General features: G+C 57.0%; 1 protein-coding gene and 1 long non-coding RNA gene across 4 annotated transcripts in view; both read left to right on the top strand.

The window, feature by feature from the left end:
- Positions 1-25463, top strand: part of DMBT1 (deleted in malignant brain tumors 1) — a 256667-nt gene that overhangs the window by 140330 nt on the left and 90874 nt on the right. The gene's annotated exons all lie outside the window — the stretch shown is intronic.
- On the top strand, positions 6217-23907 carry LOC132214488 (uncharacterized). 3 transcript variants are annotated; one of them, XR_009448297.1, is made up of 4 exons: positions 6217-6261; positions 8880-8927; positions 23024-23071; positions 23855-23907. It is a non-coding gene; the product is annotated as an uncharacterized LOC132214488 (long non-coding RNA). The 3 variants fall into 3 exon arrangements; XR_009448298.1 differs by lacking the exons at positions 6217-6261; positions 8880-8927 and adding exons at positions 19692-19743; positions 20527-20574; XR_009448296.1 differs by lacking the exons at positions 6217-6261; positions 8880-8927; positions 23024-23071 and adding exons at positions 19692-19743; positions 20527-20574 and having other exon boundaries at positions 23855-23906.

Here is a 25463-nt window from a genome sequence, read left to right as displayed (position 1 = left end):
GGGAGGGCAGTTAGGGGCGATCAGACCTGCAGGGGAGGGCAGTTTGGGGGGGACCAGGCCGGCAGGTGAGGACAGTTGGGGGCGACCAGGCCTGCAGGGGAGGGCAGTTGGGGGCGATTGGGTTGGCAGGGAAATAGTTAGGTGTTCATCATGCTGGCAGGGGAGTGGTTAAGGGGTGATCAGGCTGGCAGGCAGAAATGGTTAGGGGCAATCAGGCAGGCAGGCTGGTGAACGGTTGGGAGCTAGCAGTCCCAAATTGTGAGAGGGATGTCCGAATGCTGGTTTAGGACCGATCCCACAGGGAACAAGGACAGATCAGCCATGGGAAGGTGTGCGTCGGGGAAATCTCACTTGCTCTCAGGATAACGTTCCTGGTCCGAGCTGGGCTGTCCACGGCTGCTCAGGGTTACCTGGCGGGACCCTTGTGCCTCGTGCTCACTCAGGCCTTGTTCCCCGTCCGGTCTCCCCACTCTTGGGTGCGGGTGACTCCTGTAAGGGTTGCTGTCTCAGGGAAACTGCCTGCCGTCGGATTTGGGTGCTTTTCTGCAGGTTCCCAGGGCAAGTGGCGTTAATACCTCCAAGGGGGATGGGAGAGATCTGTAATACTATCAACAATAAAAAATAATTTAAAAATTAAATAAATACAATAGCTACAAAAAACACCCAATAATTTTCCTCCATAAAAAAAATATGAGTAAATAGCCCAGCCAGTGTGACTCAGTGGTTGAGCGTCGACCTATGAACCAGGAGGTCAGGGTTCGATTCCCGGTCAGGGCACAGGCCCGGGTTGTGGGCTCGATCCCCAGTGTGGGGTGTGCAGGAGGCAGCTGATCCGTGATTCTCTCTTATCATTGATGTTTCTCTCTCTCCCTCTCCCTTCCTCTCTGAAATCAATATATTTAAAAGTGTTTACAAAAAATCCAGGAGAGGGGCTGTGCACAAGGCAGGGGGAGGTCAGGGCTGGTTTTGTGGGTTTGCGAGGTCCGCCAAGAGCAGGATCCGAAACCCCGTGAGATGTCAGGTGGCCCGGCCGGAGCCCCAGTCCTCGGTCCTGTGCCGTGGGAATAGTGTGAGATCCAGACGCCAGAGCTGCTGCTCGCCTGGCCACGGCCTCGGCCTCTGTGGACTCGCCGGCCTCCTCCCGCCCCGTCTGCGTGAACGCTGCCCTCGCTCTCCCAGGCCAGGGGTCAGGTCACTGCCCTGCCAGGCCCGCCCGGCCCAGAGAGGGGCCTTCCCTTTGGCACCGGGGCTGTTTGCCCAGCAGCCCACATCCTGCTGGGGCCGCCTTCCCACGAGCTCACCGAGTCCTCAGGGGCGAAGATGGGGCCCCGCGGGCCGCATGCCAGGAGGAAGTTGGAAGCGGGTCCCTCAGGTCCACGCGGGGGCAGGTGGGAGCAGCCGATGATCCGAGCAGCATCGATCGCACACACCCATGTCGATCCACAGCTCAGCCGGACCGTTACGCTTCCCCCTGTTGATTTATGGCATCAATAGGAAGGTCATGCCCGGGACACGCCTCCTGGTGGCTGGAACCCATAAATATGGAGGCTCCGTGTTCCCCGGAGCAGAGCCGGCACCATGGGGCTCCCCAGGGTCACCCTGATAACGTGTCTGCTGCTGGGCCGCGTCCTCCACGCAGGTACTGTCTCCTCTGCGGCTGCTCAGCTCACGGGCAAACCCCACTCGCGCGGATTCGGGAAGGAAGCGCTTTTCTGGTTGTTTCCGCCTGAGAAAGGCCAGGGTCGTGGTTAGACGAGGCCGGGGGCCGTGGGTCAGAAAGGCTCCTGCAGCGAGGAAGGGGCGCCAGGCCTCCGTGTGGCCGTGGGGTGAGCCCGGACAGTGGGCGGGAAGCCGGCCCTGCACGGCCCTCAGCGGCGCTCGGCCGGCGGCTCTGGCTCGGTCACTCCTGTCGCCCAGGGTGCCGGCCAGGCAGCGGGCTCAGGCGGGACAGCGAGTGTCCCCGTGTGTGCCTGTCGCTCCTGCCTTAGACGTGGGGGAAGCGTGTGCTCGGCTCGGCTCCCTGTTCTTAGAGAGTCAATGGGAACACGTGCCTACAAGGGTCAGGGCGAATCGGAGGGACCGACCCCGCTCAGTGCCTGCCTGTCATTCCCCCCCACCTCTCTCTCTCTCTCTCTCTCATCCATTCTCTCTCCCTCCTTCCTTCTCTCCTTCCATCTCCCCCTGTTTCTCCCTTTTGTCCTTCCTTCTCTTTCCTCCTTCGTTCTCTTCCTTCCTTCCTTCTCCCCCCTCACGCCCCCCTCCCCCCCCACACACAGATACACCTTCTCTGATGTCCCTTTTGCTAATTCACGAATGTCAGAGGACAGGGCAAAACACCCTGGTTTCCAGAGACCTTCTGCCCTCGCTCCTGCCCCAGGCCTCCAGGGAAGCTCTGAAGATGAAGTTCCTGGGAAATGGCTTTCATGAAAGCAGCGCCCAGACCACGCTCTTGGGGCCTGGTGGGGTGCAGGCCTGTGGGGATGTGTGTGCACCGCATGGGGCCACCAGCGGACCGGCTGGGGACACCCTCCTTTCCTTCTTTTTTAAATCGAATGTTTTTATTTATTTCAGGGAGGGAGGGAGGGAGAGAAACAGCAATAATGAGAGAGAATCATGGATTGGCTGCCTTCTGCACACCCCTCTCTGGGGATGGGGCCCGCCACCTGGGCATGTGCCCCGATCAGGAATTGAACCCTGGACCCTTCAGCCAGCGCTTTATCCACACAGCCACACCAGCCAGGGCCAAACTGCCTTCTAAAGTGAAAGAATGGGAGGCTGAGCAGGTTTGTTGACTTTTGCAAAGTCACACAGGAAGGCAAACCCCGATGAGAACGGTGGTTTCCTCAGCAGCTCAACTTCCATTCTGTCCTCGGGGGACACAGGGGCGCTGCTGGGACAGGAGGTCCTATACTCTCTGGGTCCCAGAGGGTTGGGAAGAGCCCGTCAAGGCTGGGTTAGCAGGAGCCTGTGACTCTGGCTGAGAGCCCAGGGCAGCCCTTCCTTTGGCACAGACCTGCTGACCCCGCCAGCCCCGCCTCACAGACCTGGGACGCCCGGGGGCACCTGTGCACCAAGCTCCCAGCCACGAGGGAGCCCCACGGATGTGCCGAGCCCCTCCAGGACTCCAGGTGGCACAGGGGACCTTCAGCCTGGGGGAGTGACGGGCGCCACGCCCCTGGCATCGTGGCACTGCCCAGGGGCTGCCGAGAGGAGGGGCAGGTGGCCCCACAGCCTCACCAGGGAGCACCCCGAGGGCATTTCTCCCCGGAAGTCCTAGCAGCTTGAGTGGGAGAGCAGCCACTGCCCTTTCCCCACGACTCCCTCCGAGGACACACGGGAGGAGTCCGCCGGGTGGAGGGGCTCTCGGGCTTCGCTTCCTGGGACGCACCCCGAAGGGCCTAAAGCATGAAACGTAAGAGGAACCTGTCGGAGGAGGGCGGGTCGGCTCCTAGGGAACCACAGCAAGAAGCCCGGCACCTTCCCAGGCTTTGCCTGAGGTCACCCAGGCCCACGGAGGAGCCAGCGAGCTGCCCAGTGGGAGGACGTGCCCGGGAGCCTGCAGCTCCGCCCTGGGGGCCTGTGCGGGGTCAGGGGGCCGATCCGGCTCACCGTCCCCGGCGCGGTCGTGGGCAGCAGGACCTGTGGTTGTGCCAGGTCCTCGACCATGTCCACAGACTTTTCTGACGAAGATGCAGAGTCGGGGCCGCCCCACAGTCTTGCCAGCGAGTACCTGGCTCAGGAAGGGACACGCGGGTGGGTAATGCAGGCACACAGGCCGCATTAGAGATGTGGAGGGGGAGGCTCGTCTGCGGTGGGACCATCCTTGCCGATGACCCAGCTGAGCAGGAGGCTTGTGCACACACAGAGCAAGTAGCAGGACGCGCATGTGGAGCTGTAATGGTTCCGACAGAAAATTTAGGAAGGTCTTATTCCCGAGATGCCTCATGAATATTCTCTTTGTTGTCCCTTCCAGACGCATGACCAGCTCATGCCACAGCCGCCTCACTGAGAACAAAATGTACATCATCCTATCACCCTCGCAGGGCTTCTCTCTGAATCTGAATCATGTCTGGGACGAAACGTGACAGAAGGAGGCTCCACATGGGCCATCCTCATCCTTGTCCCTGTAGGGGGTGGGGCCAGAGGAGGGTCTCTCACCAGGTCCTTGTCTGACATGGTTGGCTGATATCTTGTCTCCAGTGGGCTTCAGGAAAGAGGCTCAGCCAGGACCCTATCCCATTGCTATGGTCAGCCCTGGAGGCCTCCTGGGACCTGCTGAGAGCCATGTGCAGGCTCAGCCTCAGGGGATGAGAGTGCCCGTCCTATCCTGTCTGACAGACATGGTCGCATCACCTCCACTGGCTTTACCTCACGTGAGGCAGGACTGAGGAGAAGAAATAAGTGGCCAAGGAGGCCATGGTCTTGGCCTGTCCCCAGAGCCGTGGAACTCCACCTTGGGTGGCCCTGGTGGATATGGGGGGGACAGTCCTGCTCACCACCCTGGGCAATCCTGGGGCTCCCTACCTGAAGGCATCCTTAGAGCTGGCAGGACAGGATGTCCCGAGGTCCTTTCCCCGTGATGGAGATGAATCTCTCGGCGTGTCCAAAGCTGACCGCATGGCCTGTGGTGTGGCTGTGAGGGAGGCCCTGTGTCTGGAACAGGCCTCGGGCTTGGATCTCAGCACAGAGGTGGAGGAGGTGTCCCTGTGACCCCGGAGCCAGCTCACTACCACCTGGAGGGCGTCAGTGGATTCCTTCCAGGGCAGCTGGGAACTGGGAGTGGGGGTTGGTAAACACCTCCCCTCTGTGAGGATGGTGTCACCTGGGGGCTCCAAGACAGTGACACACAGGGGACAACCTGAGAGCACAGAGGTCCTTTGTGAAGGACAGAGAGAGTGGGAGGGAGCAGGGGGAGGAGGGAGATGGCAGGTGGTCAATGAATGGAAGGAACCAATGGTGGCTTTCAGGATGGCGTATTAGGACCCCATGGAAAACTCTAGAAATTCGTGTAAACTCTCAATATCAGAATGTGTCAAGGCTGAAACATCAGTGTGCACATTGGTTGACCCCATTTGTCGGGGTCATTCCCCGTTCATTCTGTGGGGTCCACACCAGGGCCCTGGTGGCCTGTCCCAGGCATGACACTGGCTTCCATACACTGGACAGGAAGTCCTCGGGTTCCGGGAGGCAGGCCATGGCAAAGGGACAGAGGGCGTGGCTTTGGAGGGACTGGGAGGTTCAGGGCAGCACCTCTGCGTCCACCGCGAGGCCATGCGCACGGCATCAGCTCCGTGTGTAGAAGCTGAGGGTCCTCAATCCGGGATCTGGGCCGGGCACCGGGGAGCTTGGTGTCTGATTGTCCGTTCTTTTCCTACAGATACTCATTCCTCCACAAACTGGCCAGGTGAGTCCCAGCCACCTGTCCATAGATGTCCTTCTCTCCTGCCCCCCTCTGCCTGTCAGCCCTCTCCAGCTGACCCATGGCACTTTGTATCTGGGTCACACTTTTGCCCTCTGTCTCTTTAACTATTAGGAAAAGGGGGATGCTAAAGGCTCTGACTTTCATTCCTCCTTGTGAGTTCTCATCAGATACTTGACGGCCATCTCGGGGAAGTGCGGCCGACGGTCAGAGAAGTGCCTCCCCTTCCAAGAAGGTGGCCCCATGACTACAGGCTGAGGAGGACTTTGTTGGGATAGTGGACACTGATGCCCATTGGCTTTCTGATGGGGATACAGCAGGCTTCTGGGTTCTCCCCTCCTCTCACTCCTGCCGCACTCAGAGGGCTGGCATGGTCATACCCACATCCCAAGGTGGCAGAGACAGTGCCCAGGGATGGCAGTAAACATGTGAGGACGGTCCGCTGGGTAACAGACCTGTGATTTCATCCAGGTTCAGACACCAGGCCCTGACTCTTTCGATACAAGCTTCAGAGTCAGAACAACACCTCAAGCCACCAGTCTTTGCCTGGCTCCTGGGGGAGAGATGGGAAAGGTATTCTGATGGGGAGGGACGTGGAGGTCAGAGACGTGGAGGATGCGGCTGGTCTCTCCCAGGCCTTCGACCCCGATGACCCAGCCAAGCAGGAGGCTTGTGGACAGGCAGGAGCACGTGCAGGAGGCACATGGGAAAGTCACACTGAGCGACCCACCATTTTGGGACGGACTCCTTTCCTGAGGACTCACCACGGCTTTTCTCTCTCTTGTCCCTTCCAGACACATGGACAACTGCTTCCACAAGTTTCTCTTCTCCAACAGCAACAGGTACAGGACCCTCCACCCTGTCAGGGCTTCTCTCTGAGTCTGAATCACGCCTGGGATAGAACATGACAGGAAGAGACTCCGCATGGGCCATCCTCATCCTTGACCCTTGGGGTGGTGGGGCCAGAGGAGGGTCTCTGACGAGGTCCTTGGTAGACATGGTTGGCTGATGTCTTGTCTCCAGTGGGCTCCAAAACAGTGACACAGAGGGGACAACCTGAGAGCACAGAGGTCCTTTGTGAAGGACAGAGAGAGTGGGAGGGAGCAGGGGGAGGAGGGAGATGGCAGGTGGCCAATGAATGGAAGGAACCAATGGTGGCTTTCAGGATGGCATATTAGGACCCCATGGAAAACTCTAGAAATTCGTGTAAACTCTCAATATCAGAATGCGTCAAGGCTGAAACATCAGTGTGCACATTGGTTGACCCCATTTGTTGGGGTCATTCCCCGTTCATTGTGTTGGGTCAACACCAGGGCCCTGGTGGCCTGTCCCAGGCATGACACTGGCTTCCATACACTGGACAGGAAGTCCTCGGGTTCCGGGAGGCAGGCCATGGCAAAGGGACAGAGGGCGTGGCTTTGGAGGGACTGGGAGGTTCAGGGCAGCACCTCTGCGTCCACCGCGAGGCTATGCGCACGGCATCAGCTCCGTGTGTAGAAGCTGAGGGTCCTCAATCCGGGATGTGGGCCGGGCACCAGGGAGCTTGGTGTCTGATTGTCCGTTCTTTTCCTACAGATACTCATCCCTCCACAACCTTGCCAGGTGAGTCCCAGCCACCTGTCCATAGATGTCCTTCTCTCCTGCCCCCCTCTGCCTGTCAGCCCTCTCCAGCTGACCCATGGCTCTTTGTATCTGGGTCACACTTTTGCCCTCTGTCTCTTGAACTATTAGGAAAAGGGGGATGCCAAAGGCTCTGTCTTTCCATCCTCCTTGTGAGTTCTCATCAGATACTTGGCGGCCGTCCCGGGGGAGAGCGGCCGATGGTCAGAGACGTGCCTCTCCTTCCATGAAGGTGGCCCCCTGACTCCAGGCTGAGGGGGTCTTTGTGGGATAGTGGACACTGATGCCCATTGGCTTTCTGATGGGGGGACAGCAGGCTTCTGGGTTCTCCCCTCTCTCACTCCTGCCGCACTCAGAGGGCTGGCATGGTCATACCCACATCCCAAGGTGGCAGAGACAGTGCCCGGGGATGGCAGTGAACATGTGAGGACGGTCCCCTGGGTAACAGACCTGTGATTTCATCCAGGTTCAGACACCAGGCCCTGACTCTTTCGATACAATCTTCAGAGTCACGCCAATACCTCAAGCGACCATTTAGTGCCAGGCTCATGGGGGAGAAATAGGACAGGTCTTCTGATGGGAAGGGACGTGGCGGTCAGAGACGTGGAGGATACGGCTGGTCTCTCCCAGGCCTTCGACCCCGATGACCCAGACGAGCAGGAGGCTTGCGCACATGCAGGGAGCACGTGCAGGAGGCACATGGGAACGTCACACTGAGCTACCCACCATTTTGGAGAGGACTCCTTTCCTGAGGCCTCACCAGGGCTTATCTCTCTCTTGTCCTTCCAGACTCATGGAGAACTGGTTCCACAAGTTTCTCTTCTCCTACAGCAACAGGTACAGGACCCTCCCCACGACTCCGGCTTCACTCTAAGTCTAAATCACGCCTGCGATAGAAAGTTACAGGAAACGGCTCCGCATGGGCCGTCCTCATCCTGGTCCATTCGGGTGGTGGGGCCAGGGGAGGGTCTCTGACGAGGTCCTTGTCTGACTAGGTTGGCTGATAGCTTGTCTCCAGTGTACTTCTAGGAGGACGCTCAGCCAAGGCTAAATCCCGTTTCTATGGTCAGCACTGGAGGCCTCCTGGGACATGCTGAGAGCCATGTGCAGGCTCGGACTCAGGGGATGAGAGGCTCTGCAAGTCCCTCGTCATCCTTGTCCCTTTGGGTGGTGGGGCCAGAGGAGGGTCTCTTATGAGGGTCTTGGTAGACATGGTTGGCTGATATCTTTTCTCCAGTGGGCTTCTGGGGGAAGGCTCAGCCAAGACCGTATCCCATTGCTATGGTCAGCCCTGGAGGCCTCCTGGGACCTGCTGAGAGCCATGTGCAGGCTCAGACTCAGGGATGAGAGTTCCCGTCCTCTCCTGTCTGGCAGACTTGGTCCCATACCTGAGGGCTTTGCCTCAAGTGAGGCAGGACTGAGGAGAAGGAATAAGTGTGGCAAAGGGGGCCATGGTCTTGGCCTCTCTCCGTAGGCTTGAAAACTCCACCCTGGGTGGACCTGTGATTGCCTCCAGGGTCACACACCAGGCCCTGACTTTTCTATTAAAGCTTCAGTGTCAGGCCAACACCTCAAGCGAACAGTTAGTGCCAGGCTCATGGGGGAGAGATGGGACAGGTCTTCTGATGGGGAGGTACATGTTGGTCAGAGAAGTGGAGGGATGCTGCTGGTCACTCCCAGGCCTTCGTCTATGATGAATCAGCCGAGCAGGAGGCTTGCGCACATGCAGGGCGCACGTGCAGGAGGCATATGGGAACGTCACGCTGACCGAACCACACTAATGCGAAGGACTCCTTTCCTGAGGCCTCACCACGGCTTTTCTCTCTCTTGAACCTTCCAGACTCATGGAGAACTGCTTCCACAAGTTTCTCTTCTCCAACAACAACAGGTACAGGACCCTCCGCCCTCCTAGGGCTTCTCTCTGAGTCTAAATCACGCCTGGGATGCAATGTTACAGGAAACTTCTCCGCATGGGCCGTCCTCATCCTTGTCCCTTCGGGTGGTGGGGCCAGAGGAGGGTCTCTTACGAGGTCCTTGTCTGACTAGGTTGGCTGATAGCTTGTCTCCAGTGGGCTTCTGGGAGGACGCTCAGCCAAGGCTCTATCCCGTTTCTATGGTCAGCCCTGGAGGCCTCCTGGGACCTGCTGAGAGCCATGTGCAAACTCAGCCTCAGGGGATGAGAGGGTCCGTCCTCTCCTGTCTGGCAGACTTGGTCCCATCACCTGAGGGCTTTGTCTCAAGTGAGGCAGGACTGAGGAGAAGGGATAAGTGTCAAAGTGGGCCATGGTCTTGGCCTCTCCAGTAGACTTGAAAACTCCACCCTGGGTGGACCTGTGATTGCCTCCAGGGCCACACACCAGGCCCTGACTTTTCTATTAAAGCTTCAGAGTCAGGCCAACACCTCAAGCGAACAGTTAGTGCCAGGCTCATGGGGGAGAGATGGGACAGGTCTTCTGATGGGGAGGTACATGTTGGTCAGAGAAGTGGAGGGATGCGGTTGGTCACTCCCAGGCCTTCGACCACGATGACCCAGCCGTGCGGGAGGCTTGATGACAGTCAGGGCGCATGTGAAGGAGGAACATGGGAACGTCACGCTGACCGACCCACCCTTTTGCGAAGGACTCCTTTCCTGAGGCCTCACCACGGCTTATCTCTCTCTTGTCCCTTCCAGACTCATGGAGAACTTCTTCCACTAGTTTCTCCTCTCCAACATCAACAGGTACCAGACCGTACACCTTCTCAGGGCTTCTCTCTGAGTCTGAATCACGCCTGGCATGGAATGTTACAGGAAACGGCTTCGCATGGGCCATCCTCATCCTTGTCCCTTCGGGTGGTGGGGCCAGAGGAGGGTCTCTGATGAGGTCCTTGTCTGACTAGGTTGGCTGATAGCTTGTCTCCAGTGGGCTTCTGGGAGGACGCTCAGCCAAGGCTCTATCCCGTTTCTATGGTCAGCCATGGAGGCCTCCTGGGACCTGCTGAGAGCCATGTGCAAACTCAGCCTCAGGGGATGAGAGGGTCCGTCCTCTCCTGTCTGGCAGACTTGGTCCCATCACCTCTGAGGGCTTTGCCTGTAGTGAGGCAGGACTGAGGAGAAGGGATAAGTGTCAAAGTGGGCCATGGTCTTGGCCTCTCCAGTAGACTTGAAAACTCCACCCTGGGTGGACCTGGGATTGCCTCCAGGGCCACACACCAGGCCCTGACTTTTCTATTAAAGCTTCAGAGTCAGGCCAACACCTCAAGCGAACAGTTAGTGCCAGGCTCATGGGGGAGAGATGGGACAGGTCTTCTGATGGGGAGGTACATGTTGGTCAGAGAAGTGGAGGGATGCGGTTGGTCACTCCCAGGCCTTCGACCACGATGACCCAGCCGTGTGGGAGGCTTGATGACAGTCAGGGCGCATGTGAAGGAGGCACATGGGAACGTCACACTGACCGACCCACCCTTTTGCGAAGGACTCCTTTCCTGAGGCCTCACCACGGCTATTCTCTCTCTTGTCCTTTCCAGACTCATGGAGAACTTCTTCCACTAGTTTCTCCTCTCCAACATCAACAGGTACCAGACTGTACACCTTCTCAGGGCTTCTCTCTGAGTCTGAATCACGCCTGGCATGGAATGTTACAGGAAACGGCTTCGCATGGGCCATCCTCATCCTTGTCCCTTCGGGTGGTGGGGCCAGAGGAGGGTCTCTGATGAGGTCCTTGTCTGACTAGGTTGGCTGATAGCTTGTCTCCAGTGGGCTTCTGGGAGGACGCTCAGCCAAGGCTCTATCCCGTTTCTATGGTCAGCCCTGGAGGCCTCCTGGGACCTGCTGAGAGCCATTTGCAAACTCAGCCTCAGGGGATGAGAGGGCCCGTCCTCTCCTGTCTGGCAGACTTGGTCCCATCACCTCTGAGGGCTTTGCCTGTAGTGAGGCAGGACTGAGGAGAAGGGATAAGTGTCAAAGTGGGCCATGGTCTTGCCTCTCCAGTAGACTTGAAAACTCCACCCTGGGTGGACCTGTGATTGCCTCCAGGGTCACACACCAGGCCCTGACTTTTCTATTAAAGCTTCAGAGTCAGGCCAACATCTCAAGCGAACAGTTAGTGCCGGGCTCATGGGTAAGTGATGGGAAAGGTCGTCTGATGGGGAGGCGCATGGCGGTCAGAGACGTGGAGGGATTCGGATGGTCTCTCCTAGGCCTTCGACCACGATGACCCAGCCGAGTGGGAGGTTTGCGGAGAGGCAGAGAGCACGTGCAGGAGGCACATGGGAACGTCATGCTGACCGACCCACCCTTTTGCGAAGGGCTCTTTTCCGGAGGCCTCACGATGGCTATTCTCTCTGTTGTCTCTTCCAGACTCATGGAGAACTTCTTCCACTAGGTTCTCTTCTCCACCAACAACAGGTACAGGACCCGACACCCTTTTAGGGCTTCTCTCTGAGTCTGAATCATGCTTGGGATGGAACGTGACAGGAAGAGGCTCTGCAAGTCCCTCGTCATCCTTGTCCCTTTGGGTGGTGGGGCCAGAGGAGGGTCTCTTATGAGGGTCTTGGTAGACATGGTTGGCTGATATCTTTTCTCCAGTGGGCTTCTGGGGGAAGGCTCAGCCAAGACCGTATCCCATTGCTATGGTCAGCCCTGGAGGCCTCCTGGGACCTGCTGAGAGCCATGTGCAAACTCAGCCTCAGGGGATGAGAGTTCCCGTCCTCTCCTGTCTGGCAGACTTGGTCCCATCACCTGAGGGCTTTGCCTCAAGTGAGGCAGGACTGAGGAGAAGGAATGAGTGTGGCAAAGGGGGCCATGGTCTTGGCCTCTCTCCGTAGACTTGAAAACTCCACCCTGGGTGGACCTGTGATTGCCTCCAGGGTCACACACCAGGCCCTGACTTTTCTATTAAAGCTTCAGTGTCAGGCCAACACCTCAAGCGAACAGTTAGTGCCAGGCTCATGGGGGAGAGATGGGACAGGTCTTCTGATGGGGAGGTACATGTTGGTCAGAGAAGTGGAGGGATGCTGCTGGTCACTCCCAGGCCTTCGTCTATGATGAATCAGCCGAGCAGGAGGCTTGCGCACATGCAGGGCGCACGTGGAGGAGGCATATGGGAACTTCACGCTGACCGAACCACACTAATGCGAAGGACTCCTTTCCTGAGGCCTCACCATGGCTTTTCTCTCTCTTGAACCTTCCAGAGTCATGGAGAACTGCTTCCACAAGTTTCTCTTCTCCAACAACAACAGGTACAGGACCCTCCGCCCTCCTAGGGCTTCTCTCTGAGTCTAAATCACGCCTGGGATGCAATGTTACAGGAAACTTCTCCGCATGGGCCGTCCTCATCCTTGTCCCTTCGGGTGGTGGGGCCAGAGGAGGGTCTCTTACGAGGTCCTTGTCTGACTAGGTTGGCTGATAGCTTGTCTCCAGTGGGCTTCTGGGAGGACGCTCAGCCAAGGCTCTATCCCGTTTCTATGGTGAGCCCTGGAGGCCTCCTGGGACCTGCTGAGAGCCATGTGCAAACTCAGCCTCAGGGGATGAGAGGGTCCGTCCTCTCCTGTCTGGCAGACTTGGTCCCATCACCTGAGGGCTTTGTCTCAAGTGAGGCAGGACTGAGGAGAAGGGATAAGTGTCAAAGTGGGCCATGGTCTTGGCCTCTCCAGTAGACTTGAAAACTCCACCCTGGGTGGACCTGTGATTGCCTCCAGGGCCACACACCAGGCCCTGACTTTTCTATTAAAGCTTCAGAGTCAGGCCAACACCTCAAGCGAACAGTTAGTGCCAGGCTCATGGGGGAGAGATGGGACAGGTCTTCTGATAGGGAGGTACATGTTGGTCAGAGAAGTGGAGGGATGCTGCTGGTCACTCCCAGGCCTTCGTCTATGATGAATCAGCCGAGCAGGAGGCTTGAGCACATGCAGGGCGCACGTGCAGGAGGCATATGGGAACGTCACGCTGACCGAACCACACTAATGCGAAGGACTCCTTTCCTGAGGCCTCACCACGGCTTTTCTCTCTCTTGAACCTTCCAGACTCATGGAGAACTGCTTCCACAAGTTTCTCTTCTCCAACAACAACAGGTACAGGACCCTCCGCCCTCCTAGGGCTTCTCTCTGAGTCTAAATCACGCCTGGGATGCAATGTTACAGGAAACTTCTCCGCATGGGCCGTCCTCATCCTTGTCCCTTCGGGTGGTGGGGCCAGAGGAGGGTCTCTTACGAGGTCCTTGTCTGACTAGGTTGGCTGATAGCTTGTCTCCAGTGGGCTTCTGGGAGGACGCTCAGCCAAGGCTCTATCCCGTTTCTATGGTGAGCCCTGGAGGCCTCCTGGGACCTGCTGAGAGCCATGTGCAAACTCAGCCTCAGGGGATGAGAGGGTCCGTCCTCTCCTGTCTGGCAGACTTGGTCCCATCACCTGAGGGCTTTGTCTCAAGTGAGGCAGGACTGAGGAGAAGGGATAAGTGTCAAAGTGGGCCATGGTCTTGGCCTCTCCAGTAGACTTGAAAACTCCACCCTGGGTGGACCTGTGATTGCCTCCAGGGCCACACACCAGGCCCTGACTTTTCTATTAAAGCTTCAGAGTCAGGCCAACACCTCAAGCGAACAGTTAGTGCCAGGCTCATGGGGGAGAGATGGGACAGGTCTTCTGATGGGGAGGTACATGTTGGTCAGAGAAGTGGAGGGATGCTGCTGGTCACTCCCAGGCCTTCGTCTATGATGAATCAGCCGAGCAGGAGGCTTGCGCACATGCAGGGCGCACGTGCAGGAGGCATATGGGAACGTCACGCTGACCGAACCACACTAATGCGAAGGACTCCTTTCCTGAGGCCTCACCACGGCTTTTCTCTCTCTTGAACCTTCCAGACTCATGGAGAACTGCTTCCACAAGTTTCTCTTCTCCAACAACAACAGGTACAGGACCCTCCGCCCTCCTAGGGCTTCTCTCTGAGTCTAAATCACGCCTGGGATGCAATGTTACAGGAAACTTCTCCGCATGGGCCGTCCTCATCCTTGTCCCTTCGGGTGGTGGGGCCAGAGGAGGGTCTCTTACGAGGTCCTTGTCTGACTAGGTTGGCTGATAGCTTGTCTCCAGTGGGCTTCTGGGAGGACGCTCAGCCAAGGCTCTATCCCGTTTCTATGGTCAGCCATGGAGGCCTCCTGGGACCTGCTGAGAGCCATGTGCAAACTCAGCCTCAGGGGATGAGAGGGTCCGTCCTCTCCTGTCTGGCAGACTTGGTCCCATCACCTGAGGGCTTTGTCTCAAGTGAGGCAGGACTGAGGAGAAGGGATAAGTGTCAAAGTGGGCCATGGTCTTGGCCTCTCCAGTAGACTTGAAAACTCCACCCTGGGTGGACCTGTGATTGCCTCCAGGGCCACACACCAGGCCCTGACTTTTCTATTAAAGCTTCAGAGTCAGGCCAACACCTCAAGCGAACAGTTAGTGCCAGGCTTATGGGGGAGAGATGGGACAGGTCTTCTGATGGGGAGGTACATGTTGGTCAGAGAAGTGGAGGGATGCGGTTGGTCACTCCCAGGCCTTCGACCACGATGACCCAGCCGTGCGGGAGGCTTGATGACAGTCAGGGCGCATGTGAAGGAGGAACATGGGAACGTCACGCTGACCGACCCACCCTTTTGCGAAGGACTCCTTTCCTGAGGCCTCACCACGGCTTATCTCTCTCTTATCCCTTCCAGACTCATGGAGAACTTCTTCCACTAGTTTCTCCTCTCCAACATCAACAGGTACCAGACTGTACACCTTCTCAGGGCTTCTCTCTGAGTCTGAATCACGCCTGGCATGGAATGTTACAGGAAACGGCTTCGCATGGGCCATCCTCATCCTTGTCCCTTCGGGTGGTGGGGCCAGAGGAGGGTCTCTGATGAGGTCCTTGTCTGACTAGGTTGGCTGATAGCTTGTCTCCAGTGGGCTTCTGGGAGGACGCTCAGCCAAGGCTCTATCCCGTTTCTATGGTCAGCCATGGAGGCCTCCTGGGACCTGCTGAGAGCCATGTGCAAACTCAGCCTCAGGGGATGAGAGGGTCCGTCCTCTCCTGTCTGGCAGACTTGGTCCCATCACCTCTGAGGGCTTTGCCTGTAGTGAGGCAGGACTGAGGAGAAGGGATAAGTGTCAAAGTGGGCCATGGTCTTGGCCTCTCCAGTAGACTTGAAAACTCCACCCTGGGTGGACCTGTGATTGCCTCCAGGGCCACACACCAGGCCCTGACTTTTCTATTAAAGCTTCAGAGTCAGGCCAACACCTCAAGCGAACAGTTAGTGCCAGGCTCATGGGGGAGAGATGGGACAGGTCTTCTGATGGGGAGGTACATGTTGGTCAGAGAAGTGGAGGGATGCGGTTGGTCACTCCCAGGCCTTCGACCACGATGACCCAGCCGTGCGGGAGGCTTGATGACAGTCAGGGCGCATGTGAAGGAGGCACATGGGAACGTCACACTGACCGACCCACCCTTTTGCGAAGGACTCCTTTCCTGAGGCCTCACCACGGCTATTCTCTCTCTTGTCCCTTCCAGACTCATGGAGAACTTCTTCCACTAGTTTCTCCTCTCCAACATCAACAGGTACCAGACTGTACACCTTCTCAGGGCTTCTCTCTGAGTCTGAATCTCGCCTGGCATGGAATGTCACAGGAAACGGCTTCGCATGGGCCATCCTCATCCTTGTCCCTTCGCGTGGTGGGGCCAGAGGAGGGTCTCTTACGAGGTCCTTGTCTGACTAGGTTGGCTGATAGCTTGTCTCCAGTGGGCTTCTGGGAGGACGCTCAGCCAAGGCTCTATCCCGTTTCTATGGTCAGCCATGGAGGCCTCCTGGGACCTGCTGAGAGCCATGTGCAAACTCAGCCTCAGGGGATGAGAGGGTCCGTCCTCTCCTGTCTGGCAGACTTGGTCCCATCACCTCTGAGGGCTTTGCCTGTAGTGAGGCAGGACTGAGGAGAAGGGATAAGTGTCAAAGTGGGCCATGGTCTTGCCTCTCCAGTAGACTTGAAGACTCCACCCTGGGTGGACCTGTGATTGCCTCCAGGTTCACACACCAGGCCCTGACTTTTCTATTAAAGCTTCAGAGTCAGGCCAACATCTCAAGCGAACAGTTAGTGCCGGGCTCATGGGTAAGTGATGGGAAAGGTCGTCTGATGGGGAGGCGCATGGCGGTCAGAGACGTGGAGGGATTCGGATGGTCTCTCCTAGGCCTTCGACCACGATGACCCAGCCGAGTGGGAGGTTTGCGGAGAGGCAGAGAGCACGTGCAGGAGGCACATGGGAACGTCATGCTGACCGACCCACCCTTTTGCGAAGGGCTCTTTTCCGGAGGCCTCACGATGGCTATTCTCTCTGTTGTCTCTTCCAGACTCATGGAGAACTTCTTCCACTAGGTTCTCTTCTCCAACAACAACAGGTACAGGACCCGACACCCTTTTAGGGCTTCTCTCTGAGTCTGAATCATGCTTGGGATGGAACGTGACAGGAAGAGGCTCTGCAAGTTCCTCGTCATCCTTGTCCCTTTGGGTGGTGGGGCCAGAGGAGGGTCTCTTATGAGGGTCTTGGTAGACATGGTTGGCTGATATCTTTTCTCCAGTGGGCTTCTGGGGGAAGGCTCAGCCAAGACCGTATCCCATTGCTATGGTCAGCCCTGGAGGCCTCCTGGGACCTGCTGAGAGCCATGTGCAAACTCAGCCTCAGGGGATGAGAGTTCCCGTCCTCTCCTGTCTGGCAGACTTGGTCCCATCACCTGAGGGCTTTGCCTCAAGTGAGGCAGGACTGAGAAGAAGGAATGAGTGTGGCAAAGGGGGCCATGGTCTTGGCCTCTCTCCGTAGACTTGAAAACTCCACCCTGGGTGGACCTGTGATTGCCACCAGGGTCACACACCAGGCCCTGACTTTTCTATTAAAGCTTCAGTGTCAGGCCAACACCTCAAGCGAACAGTTAGTGCCAGGCTCATGGGGGAGAGATGGGACAGGTCTTCTGATGGGGAGGTACATGTTGGTCAGAGAAGTGGAGGGATGCTGCTGGTCACTCCCAGGCCTTCGTCTATGATGAATCAGCCGAGCAGGAGGCTTGCGCACATGCAGGGCGCACGTGCAGGAGGCATATGGGAACTTCACGCTGACCGAACCACACTAATGCGAAGGACTCCTTTCCTGAGGCCTCACCATGGCTTTTCTCTCTCTTGAACCTTCCAGAGTCATGGAGAACTGCTTCCACAAGTTTCTCTTCTCCAACAACAACAGGTACAGGACCCTCCGCCCTCCTAGGGCTTCTCTCTGAGTCTAAATCACGCCTGGGATGCAATGTTACAGGAAACTTCTCCGCATGGGCCGTCCTCATCCTTGTCCCTTCGGGTGGTGGGGCCAGAGGAGGGTCCCTTACGAGGTCCTTGTCTGACTAGGTTGGCTGATAGCTTGTCTCCAGTGGGCTTCTGGGAGGACGCTCAGCCAAGGCTCTATCCCGTTTCTATGGTCAGCCCTGGAGGCCTCCTGGGACCTGCTGAGAGCCATGTGCAAACTCAGCCTCAGGGGATGAGAGGGTCCGTCCTCTCCTGTCTGGCAGACTTGGTCCCATCACCTGAGGGCTTTGTCTCAAGTGAGGCAGGACTGAGGAGAAGGGATAAGTGTCAAAGTGGGCCATGGTCTTGGCCTCTCCAGTAGACTTGAAAACTCCACCCTGGGTGGACCTGTGATTGCCTCCAGGGCCACACACCAGGCCCTGACTTTTCTATTAAAGCTTCAGAGTCAGGCCAACACCTCAAGCGAACAGTTAGTGCCAGGCTCATGGGGGAGAGATGGGACAGGTCTTCTGATGGGGAGGTACATGTTGGTCAGAGAAGTGGTGGGATGCGGTTGGTCACTCCCAGGCCTTCGACCACGATGACCCAGCCGTGCGGGAGGCTTGATGACAGTCAGGGCGCATGTGAAGGAGGAACATGGGAACGTCACGCTGACCGACCCACCCTTTTGCGAAGGACTCCTTTCCTGAGGCCTCACCACGGCTTATCTCTCTCTTATCCCTTCCAGACTCATGGAGAACTTCTTCCACTAGTTTCTCCTCTCCAACATCAACAGGTACCAGACTGTACACCTTCTCAGGGCTTCTCTCTGAGTCTGAATCACGCCTGGCATGGAATGTTACAGGAAACGGCTTCGCATGGGCCATCCTCATCCTTGTCCCTTCGGGTGGTGGGGCCAGAGGAGGGTCTCTGATGAGGTCCTTGTCTGACTAGGTTGGCTGATAGCTTGTCTCCAGTGGGCTTCTGGGAGGACGCTCAGCCAAGGCTCTATCCCGTTTCTATGGTCAGCCATGGAGGCCTCCTGGGACCTGCTGAGAGCCATGTGCAAACTCAGCCTCAGGGGATGAGAGGGCCCGTCCTCTCCTGTCTGGCAGACTTGGTCCCATCACCTCTGAGGGCTTTGCCTGTAGTGAGGCAGGACTGAGGAGAAGGGATAAGTGTCAAAGTGGGCCATGGTCTTGCCTCTCCAGTAGACTTGAAAACTCCACCCTGGGTGGACCTGTGATTGCCTCCAGGGTCACACACCAGGCCCTGACTTTTCTATTAAAGCTTCAGAGTCAGGCCAACATCTCAAGCGAACAGTTAGTGCCGGGCTCATGGGTAAGTGATGGGAAAGGTCGTCTGATGGGGAGGCGCATGGCGGTCAGAGACGTGGAGGGATTCGGATGGTCTCTCCTAGGCCTTCGACCACGATGACCCAGCCGAGTGGGAGGTTTGCGGAGAGGCAGAGAGCACGTGCAGGAGGCACATGGGAACGTCATGCTGACCGACCCACCCTTTTGCGAAGGGCTCTTTTCCGGAGGCCTCACGATGGCTATTCTCTCTGTTGTCTCTTCCAGACTCATGGAGAACTTCTTCCACTAGGTTCTCTTCTCCAACAACAACAGGTACAGGACCCGACACCCTTTTAGGGCTTCTCTCTGAGTCTGAATCATGCTTGGGATGGAACGTGACAGGAAGAGGCTCTGCAAGTTCCTCGTCATCCTTGTCCCTTTGGGTGGTGGGGCCAGAGGAGGGTCTCTTATGAGGGTCTTGGTAGACATGGTTGGCTGATATCTTTTCTCCAGTGGGCTTCTGGGGGAAGGCTCAGCCAAGACCGTATCCCATTGCTATGATCAGCCCTGGAGGCCTCCTGGGACCTGCTGAGAGCCATGTGCAGGCTCAGACTCAGGGGATGAGAGTTCCCGTCCTCTCCTGTCTGGCAGACTTGGTCCCATCACCTGAGGGCTTTGCCTCAAGTGAGGCAGGACTGAGGAGAAGGAATGAGTGTGGCAAAGGGGGCCATGGTCTTGGCCTCTCTCCGTAGACTTGAAAACTCCACCCTGGGTGGACCTGTGATTGCCACCAGGGTCACACACCAGGCCCTGACTTTTCTATTAAAGCTTCAGTGTCAGGCCAACACCTCAAGCGAACAGTTAGTGCCAGGCTCATGGGGGAGAGATGGGACAGGTCTTCTGATGGGGAGGTACATGTTGGTCAGAGAAGTGGAGGGATGCTGCTGGTCACTCCCAGGCCTTCGTCTATGATGAATCAGCCGAGCAGGAGGCTTGCGCACATGCAGGGCGCACGTGCAGGAGGCATATGGGAACTTCACGCTGACCGAACCACACTAATGCGAAGGACTCCTTTCCTGAGGCCTCACCATGGCTTTTCTCTCTCTTGAACCTTCCAGAGTCATGGAGAACTGCTTCCACAAGTTTCTCTTCTCCAACAACAACAGGTACAGGACCCTCCGCCCTCCTAGGGCTTCTCTCTGAGTCTAAATCACGCCTGGGATGCAATGTTACAGGAAACTTCTCCGCATGGGCCGTCCTCATCCTTGTCCCTTCGGGTGGTGGGGCCAGAGGAGGGTCTCTTACGAGGTCCTTGTCTGACTAGGTTGGCTGATAGCTTGTCTCCAGTGGGCTTCTGGGAGGACGCTCAGCCAAGGCTCTATCCCGTTTCTATGGTCAGCCCTGGAGGCCTCCTGGGACCTGCTGAGAGCCATGTGCAAACTCAGCCTCAGGGGATGAGAGGGTCCGTCCTCTCCTGTCTGGCAGACTTGGTCCCATCACCTGAGGGCTTTGTCTCAAGTGAGGCAGGAGTGAGGAGAAGGGATAAGTGTCAAAGTGGGCCATGGTCTTGGCCTCTCCAGTAGACTTGAAAACTCCACCCTGGGTGGACCTGTGATTGCCTCCAGGGCCACACACCAGGCCCTGACTTTTCTATTAAAGCTTCAGAGTCAGGCCAACACCTCAAGCGAACAGTTAGTGCCAGGCTCATGGGGGAGAGATGGGACAGGTCTTCTGATGGGGAGGTACATGTTGGTCAGAGAAGTGGAGGGATGCTGCTGGTCACTCCCAGGCCTTCGTCTATGATGAATCAGCCGAGCAGGAGGCTTGAGCACATGCAGGGCGCACGTGCAGGAGGCATATGGGAACGTCACGCTGACCGAACCACACTAATGCGAAGGACTCCTTTCCTGAGGCCTCACCACGGCTTTTCTCTCTCTTGAACCTTCCAGACTCATGGAGAACTGCTTCCACAAGTTTCTCTTCTCCAACAACAACAGGTACAGGACCCTCCGCCCTCCTAGGGCTTCTCTCTGAGTCTAAATCACGCCTGGGATGCAATGTTACAGGAAACTTCTCCGCATGGGCCGTCCTCATCCTTGTCCCTTCGGGTGGTGGGGCCAGAGGAGGGTCTCTTACGAGGTCCTTGTCTGACTAGGTTGGCTGATAGCTTGTCTCCAGTGGGCTTCTGGGAGGACGCTCAGCCAAGGCTCTATCCCGTTTCTATGGTGAGCCCTGGAGGCCTCCTGGGATCTGCTGAGAGCCATGTGCAAACTCAGCCTCAGGGGATGAGAGGGTCCGTCCTCTCCTGTCTGGCAGACTTGGTCCCATCACCTGAGGGCTTTGTCTCAAGTGAGGCAGGACTGAGGAGAAGGGATAAGTGTCAAAGTGGGCCATGGTCTTGGCCTCTCTAGTAGACTTGAAAACTCCACCCTGGGTGGACCTGTGATTGCCTCCAGGGCCACACACCAGGCCCTGACTTTTCTATTAAAGCTTCAGAGTCAGGCCAACACCTCAAGCGAACAGTTAGTGCCAGGCTCATGGGGGAGAGATGGGACAGGTCTTCTGATGGGGAGGTACATGTTGGTCAGAGAAGTGGAGGGATGCGGTTGGTCACTCCCAGGCCTTCGACCACGATGACCCAGCCGTGCGGGAGGCTTGATGACAGTCAGGGCGCATGTGAAGGAGGCACATGGGAACGTCACACTGACCGACCCACCCTTTTGCGAAGGACTCCTTTCCTGAGGCCTCACCACGGCTATTCTCTCTCTTGTCCCTTCCAGACTCATGGAGAACTTCTTCCACTAGTTTCTCCTCTCCAACATCAACAGGTACCAGACTGTACACCTTCTCAGGGCTTCTCTCTGAGTCTGAATCACGCCTGGCATGGAATGTTACAGGAAACGGCTTCGCATGGGCCATCCTCATCCTTGTCCCTTCGGGTGGTGGGGCCAGAGGAGGGTCTCTGATGAGGTCCTTGTCTGACTAGGTTGGCTGATAGCTTGTCTCCAGTGGGCTTCTGGGAGGACGCTCAGCCAAGGCTCTATCCCGTTTCTATGGTCAGCCATGGAGGCCTCCTGGGACCTGCTGAGAGCCATGTGCAAACTCAGCCTCAGGGGATGAGAGGGTCCGTCCTCTCCTGTCTGGCAGACTTGGTCCCATCACCTCTGAGGGCTTTGCCTGTAGTGAGGCAGGACTGAGGAGAAGGGATAAGTGTCAAAGTGGGCCATGGTCTTGCCTCTCCAGTAGACTTGAAAACTCCACCCTGGGTGGACCTGTGATTGCCTCCAGGGTCACACACCAGGCCCTGACTTTTCTATTAAAGCTTCAGAGTCAGGCCAACATCTCAAGCGAACAGTTAGTGCCAGGCTCATGGGTGAGTGATCGGAAAGGTCGTCTGATGGGGAGGCACATGGCGGTCAGAGACGTGGAGGGATTCGGATGGTCTCTCCTAGGCCTTCGACCACGATGACCCAGCCGAGTGGGAGGTTTGCGGAGAGGCAGAGAGCACGTGCAGGAGGCACATGGGAAAGTCACGCTGACCGACCCACCCTTTTTTCGAAGGGCTCTTTTCCTGAGGCCTCACCATGGCTATTCTCTCTGTTGTCTCTTCCAGACTCATGGAGAACTTCTTCCACTAGGTTCTCTTCTCCACCAACAACAGGTACAGGACCCGACACCCTTTTAGGGCTTCTCTCTGAGTCTGAATCATGCTTGGGATGGAACGTGACAGGAAGAGGCTCTGCAAGTCCCTCGTCATCCTTGTCCCTTTGGGTGGTGGGGCCAGAGGAGGGTCTCTTATGAGGGTCTTGGTAGACATGGTTGGCTGATATCTTTTCTCCAGTGGGCTTCTGGGGGAAGGCTCAGCCAAGACCGTATCCCATTGCTATGGTCAGCCCTGGAGGCCTCCTGGGACCTGCTGAGAGCCATGTGCAAGCTCAGACTCAGGGGATGAGAGTTCCCGTCCTCTCCTGTCTGGCAGACTTGGTCCCATCACCTGAGGGCTTTGCCTCAAGTGAGGCAGGACTGAGGAGAAGGAATGAGTGTGGCAAAGGGGGCCATGGTCTTGGCCTCTCTCCGTAGAATTGAAAACTCCACCCTGGGTGGACCTGTGATTGCCTCCAGGGTCAAACACCAGGCCCTGACTTTTCTATTAAAGCTGCAGAGTCAGGCCAACACCTCAAGCGAACAGTTAGTGCCAGGCTCATGGGGGAGAGATGGGACAGGTCTTCTGATGGGGAGGTACATGTTGGTCAGAGAAGTGGAGGGATGCTGCTGGTCACTCCCAGGCCTTCGTCTATGATGAATCAGCCGAGCAGGAGGCTTGCGCACATGCAGGGCGCACGTGCAGGAGGCACATGGGAACGTCACGCTGACCGAACCACACTAATGCGAAGGATTCCTTTCCTGAGGCCTCACCACGGCTTTTCTCTCTCTTGAACCTTCCAGACTCATGGAGAACTGCTTCCACAAGTTTCTCTTCTCCAACAACAGCAGGTACAGGACCCTCCTCTCTCCTAGGGCTTCTCTCTGAGTCTAAATCACGCCTGGGATGGAATGTTACAGGAAACTTCTCCGCATGGGCCATCCTCATCCTTGTCTCTGCGGGTGGTGGGGCCAGAGGAGGGTCTCTTACGAGGTCCTTGTCTGACTAGGTTGGCTGATAGCTTGTCTCCAGTGGGCTTCTGGGAGGACGCTCAGCCAAGGCTCTATCCCGTTTCTATGGTGAGCCCTGGAGGCCTCCTGGGACCTGCTGAGAGCCATGTGCAAACTCAGCCTCAGGGGATGAGAGGGTCCGTCCTCTCCTGTCTGGCAGACTTGGTCCCATCACCTGAGGGCTTTGTCTCAAGTGAGGCAGGACTGAGGAGAAGGGATAAGTGTCAAAGTGGGCCATGGTCTTGGCCTCTCCAGTAGACTTGAAAACTCCACCCTGGGTGGACCTGTGATTGCCTCCAGGGCCACACACCAGGCCCTGACTTTTCTATTAAAGCTTCAGAGTCAGGCCAACACCTCAAGCGAACAGTTAGTGCCAGGCTCATGGGGGAGAGATGGGACAGGTCTTCTGATGGGGAGGTACATGTTGGTCAGAGAAGTGGAGGGATGCTGCTGGTCACTCCCAGGCCTTCGTCTATGATGAATCAGCCGAGCAGGAGGCTTGCGCACATGCAGGGCGCACGTGCAGGAGGCATATGGGAACGTCACGCTGACCGAACCACACTAATGCGAAGGACTCCTTTCCTGAGGCCTCACCACGGCTTTTCTCTCTCTTGAACCTTCCAGACTCATGGAGAACTGCTTCCACAAGTTTCTCTTCTCCAACAACAACAGGTACAGGACCCTCCGCCCTCCTAGGGCTTCTCTCTGAGTCTAAATCACGCCTGGGATGCAATGTTACAGGAAACTTCTCCGCATGGGCCGTCCTCATCCTTGTCCCTTCGGGTGGTGGGGCCAGAGGAGGGTCTCTTACGAGGTCCTTGTCTGACTAGGTTGGCTGATAGCTTGTCTCCAGTGGGCTTCTGGGAGGACGCTCAGCCAAGGCTCTATCCCGTTTCTATGGTCAGCCATGGAGGCCTCCTGGGACCTGCTGAGAGCCATGTGCAAACTCAGCCTCAGGGGATGAGAGGGTCCGTCCTCTCCTGTCTGGCAGACTTGGTCCCATCACCTGAGGGCTTTGTCTCAAGTGAGGCAGGACTGAGGAGAAGGGATAAGTGTCAAAGTGGGCCATGGTCTTGGCCTCTCCAGTAGACTTGAAAACTCCACCCTGGGTGGACCTGTGATTGCCTCCAGGGCCACACACCAGGCCCTGACTTTTCTATTAAAGCTTCAGAGTCAGGCCAACACCTCAAGCGAACAGTTAGTGCCAGGCTTATGGGGGAGAGATGGGACAGGTCTTCTGATGGGGAGGTACATGTTGGTCAGAGAAGTGGAGGGATGCGGTTGGTCACTCCCAGGCCTTCGACCACGATGACCCAGCCGTGCGGGAGGCTTGATGACAGTCAGGGCGCATGTGAAGGAGGAACATGGGAACGTCACGCTGACCGACCCACCCTTTTGCGAAGGACTCCTTTCCTGAGGCCTCACCACGGCTTATCTCTCTCTTATCCCTTCCAGACTCATGGAGAACTTCTTCCACTAGTTTCTCCTCTCCAACATCAACAGGTACCAGACTGTACACCTTCTCAGGGCTTCTCTCTGAGTCTGAATCACGCCTGGCATGGAATGTTACAGGAAACGGCTTCGCATGGGCCATCCTCATCCTTGTCCCTTCGGGTGGTGGGGCCAGAGGAGGGTCTCTGATGAGGTCCTTGTCTGACTAGGTTGGCTGATAGCTTGTCTCCAGTGGGCTTCTGGGAGGACGCTCAGCCAAGGCTCTATCCCGTTTCTATGGTCAGCCATGGAGGCCTCCTGGGACCTGCTGAGAGCCATGTGCAAACTCAGCCTCAGGGGATGAGAGGACCCGTCCTCTCCCTCTGGCAGACTTGGTCCCATCACCTCTGAGGGCTTTGCCTGTAGTGAGGCAGGACTGAGGAGAAGGGATAAGTGTCAAAGTGGGCCATGGTCTTGGCCTCTCCAGTAGACTTGAAAACTCCACCCTGGGTGGACCTGTGATTGCCTCCAGGGCCACACACCAGGCCCTGACTTTTCTATTAAAGCTTCAGAGTCAGGCCAACACCTCAAGCGAACAGTTAGTGCCAGGCTCATGGGGGAGAGATGGGACAGGTCTTCTGATGGGGAGGTACATGTTGGTCAGAGAAGTGGAGGGATGCGGTTGGTCACTCCCAGGCCTTCGACCACGATGACCCAGCCGTGCGGGAGGCTTGATGACAGTCAGGGCGCATGTGAAGGAGGAACATGGGAACGTCACGCTGACCGACCCACCCTTTTGCGA

This window comes from Myotis daubentonii, chromosome 13 (genome assembly GCF_963259705.1).
Source record: "Myotis daubentonii chromosome 13, mMyoDau2.1, whole genome shotgun sequence".
NCBI classification, from domain to species: Eukaryota; Metazoa; Chordata; class Mammalia; order Chiroptera; family Vespertilionidae; genus Myotis; species Myotis daubentonii.
Note: the sequence above shows the minus strand (reverse complement) of the source record. Positions and strands in the feature narration are given on the sequence as shown.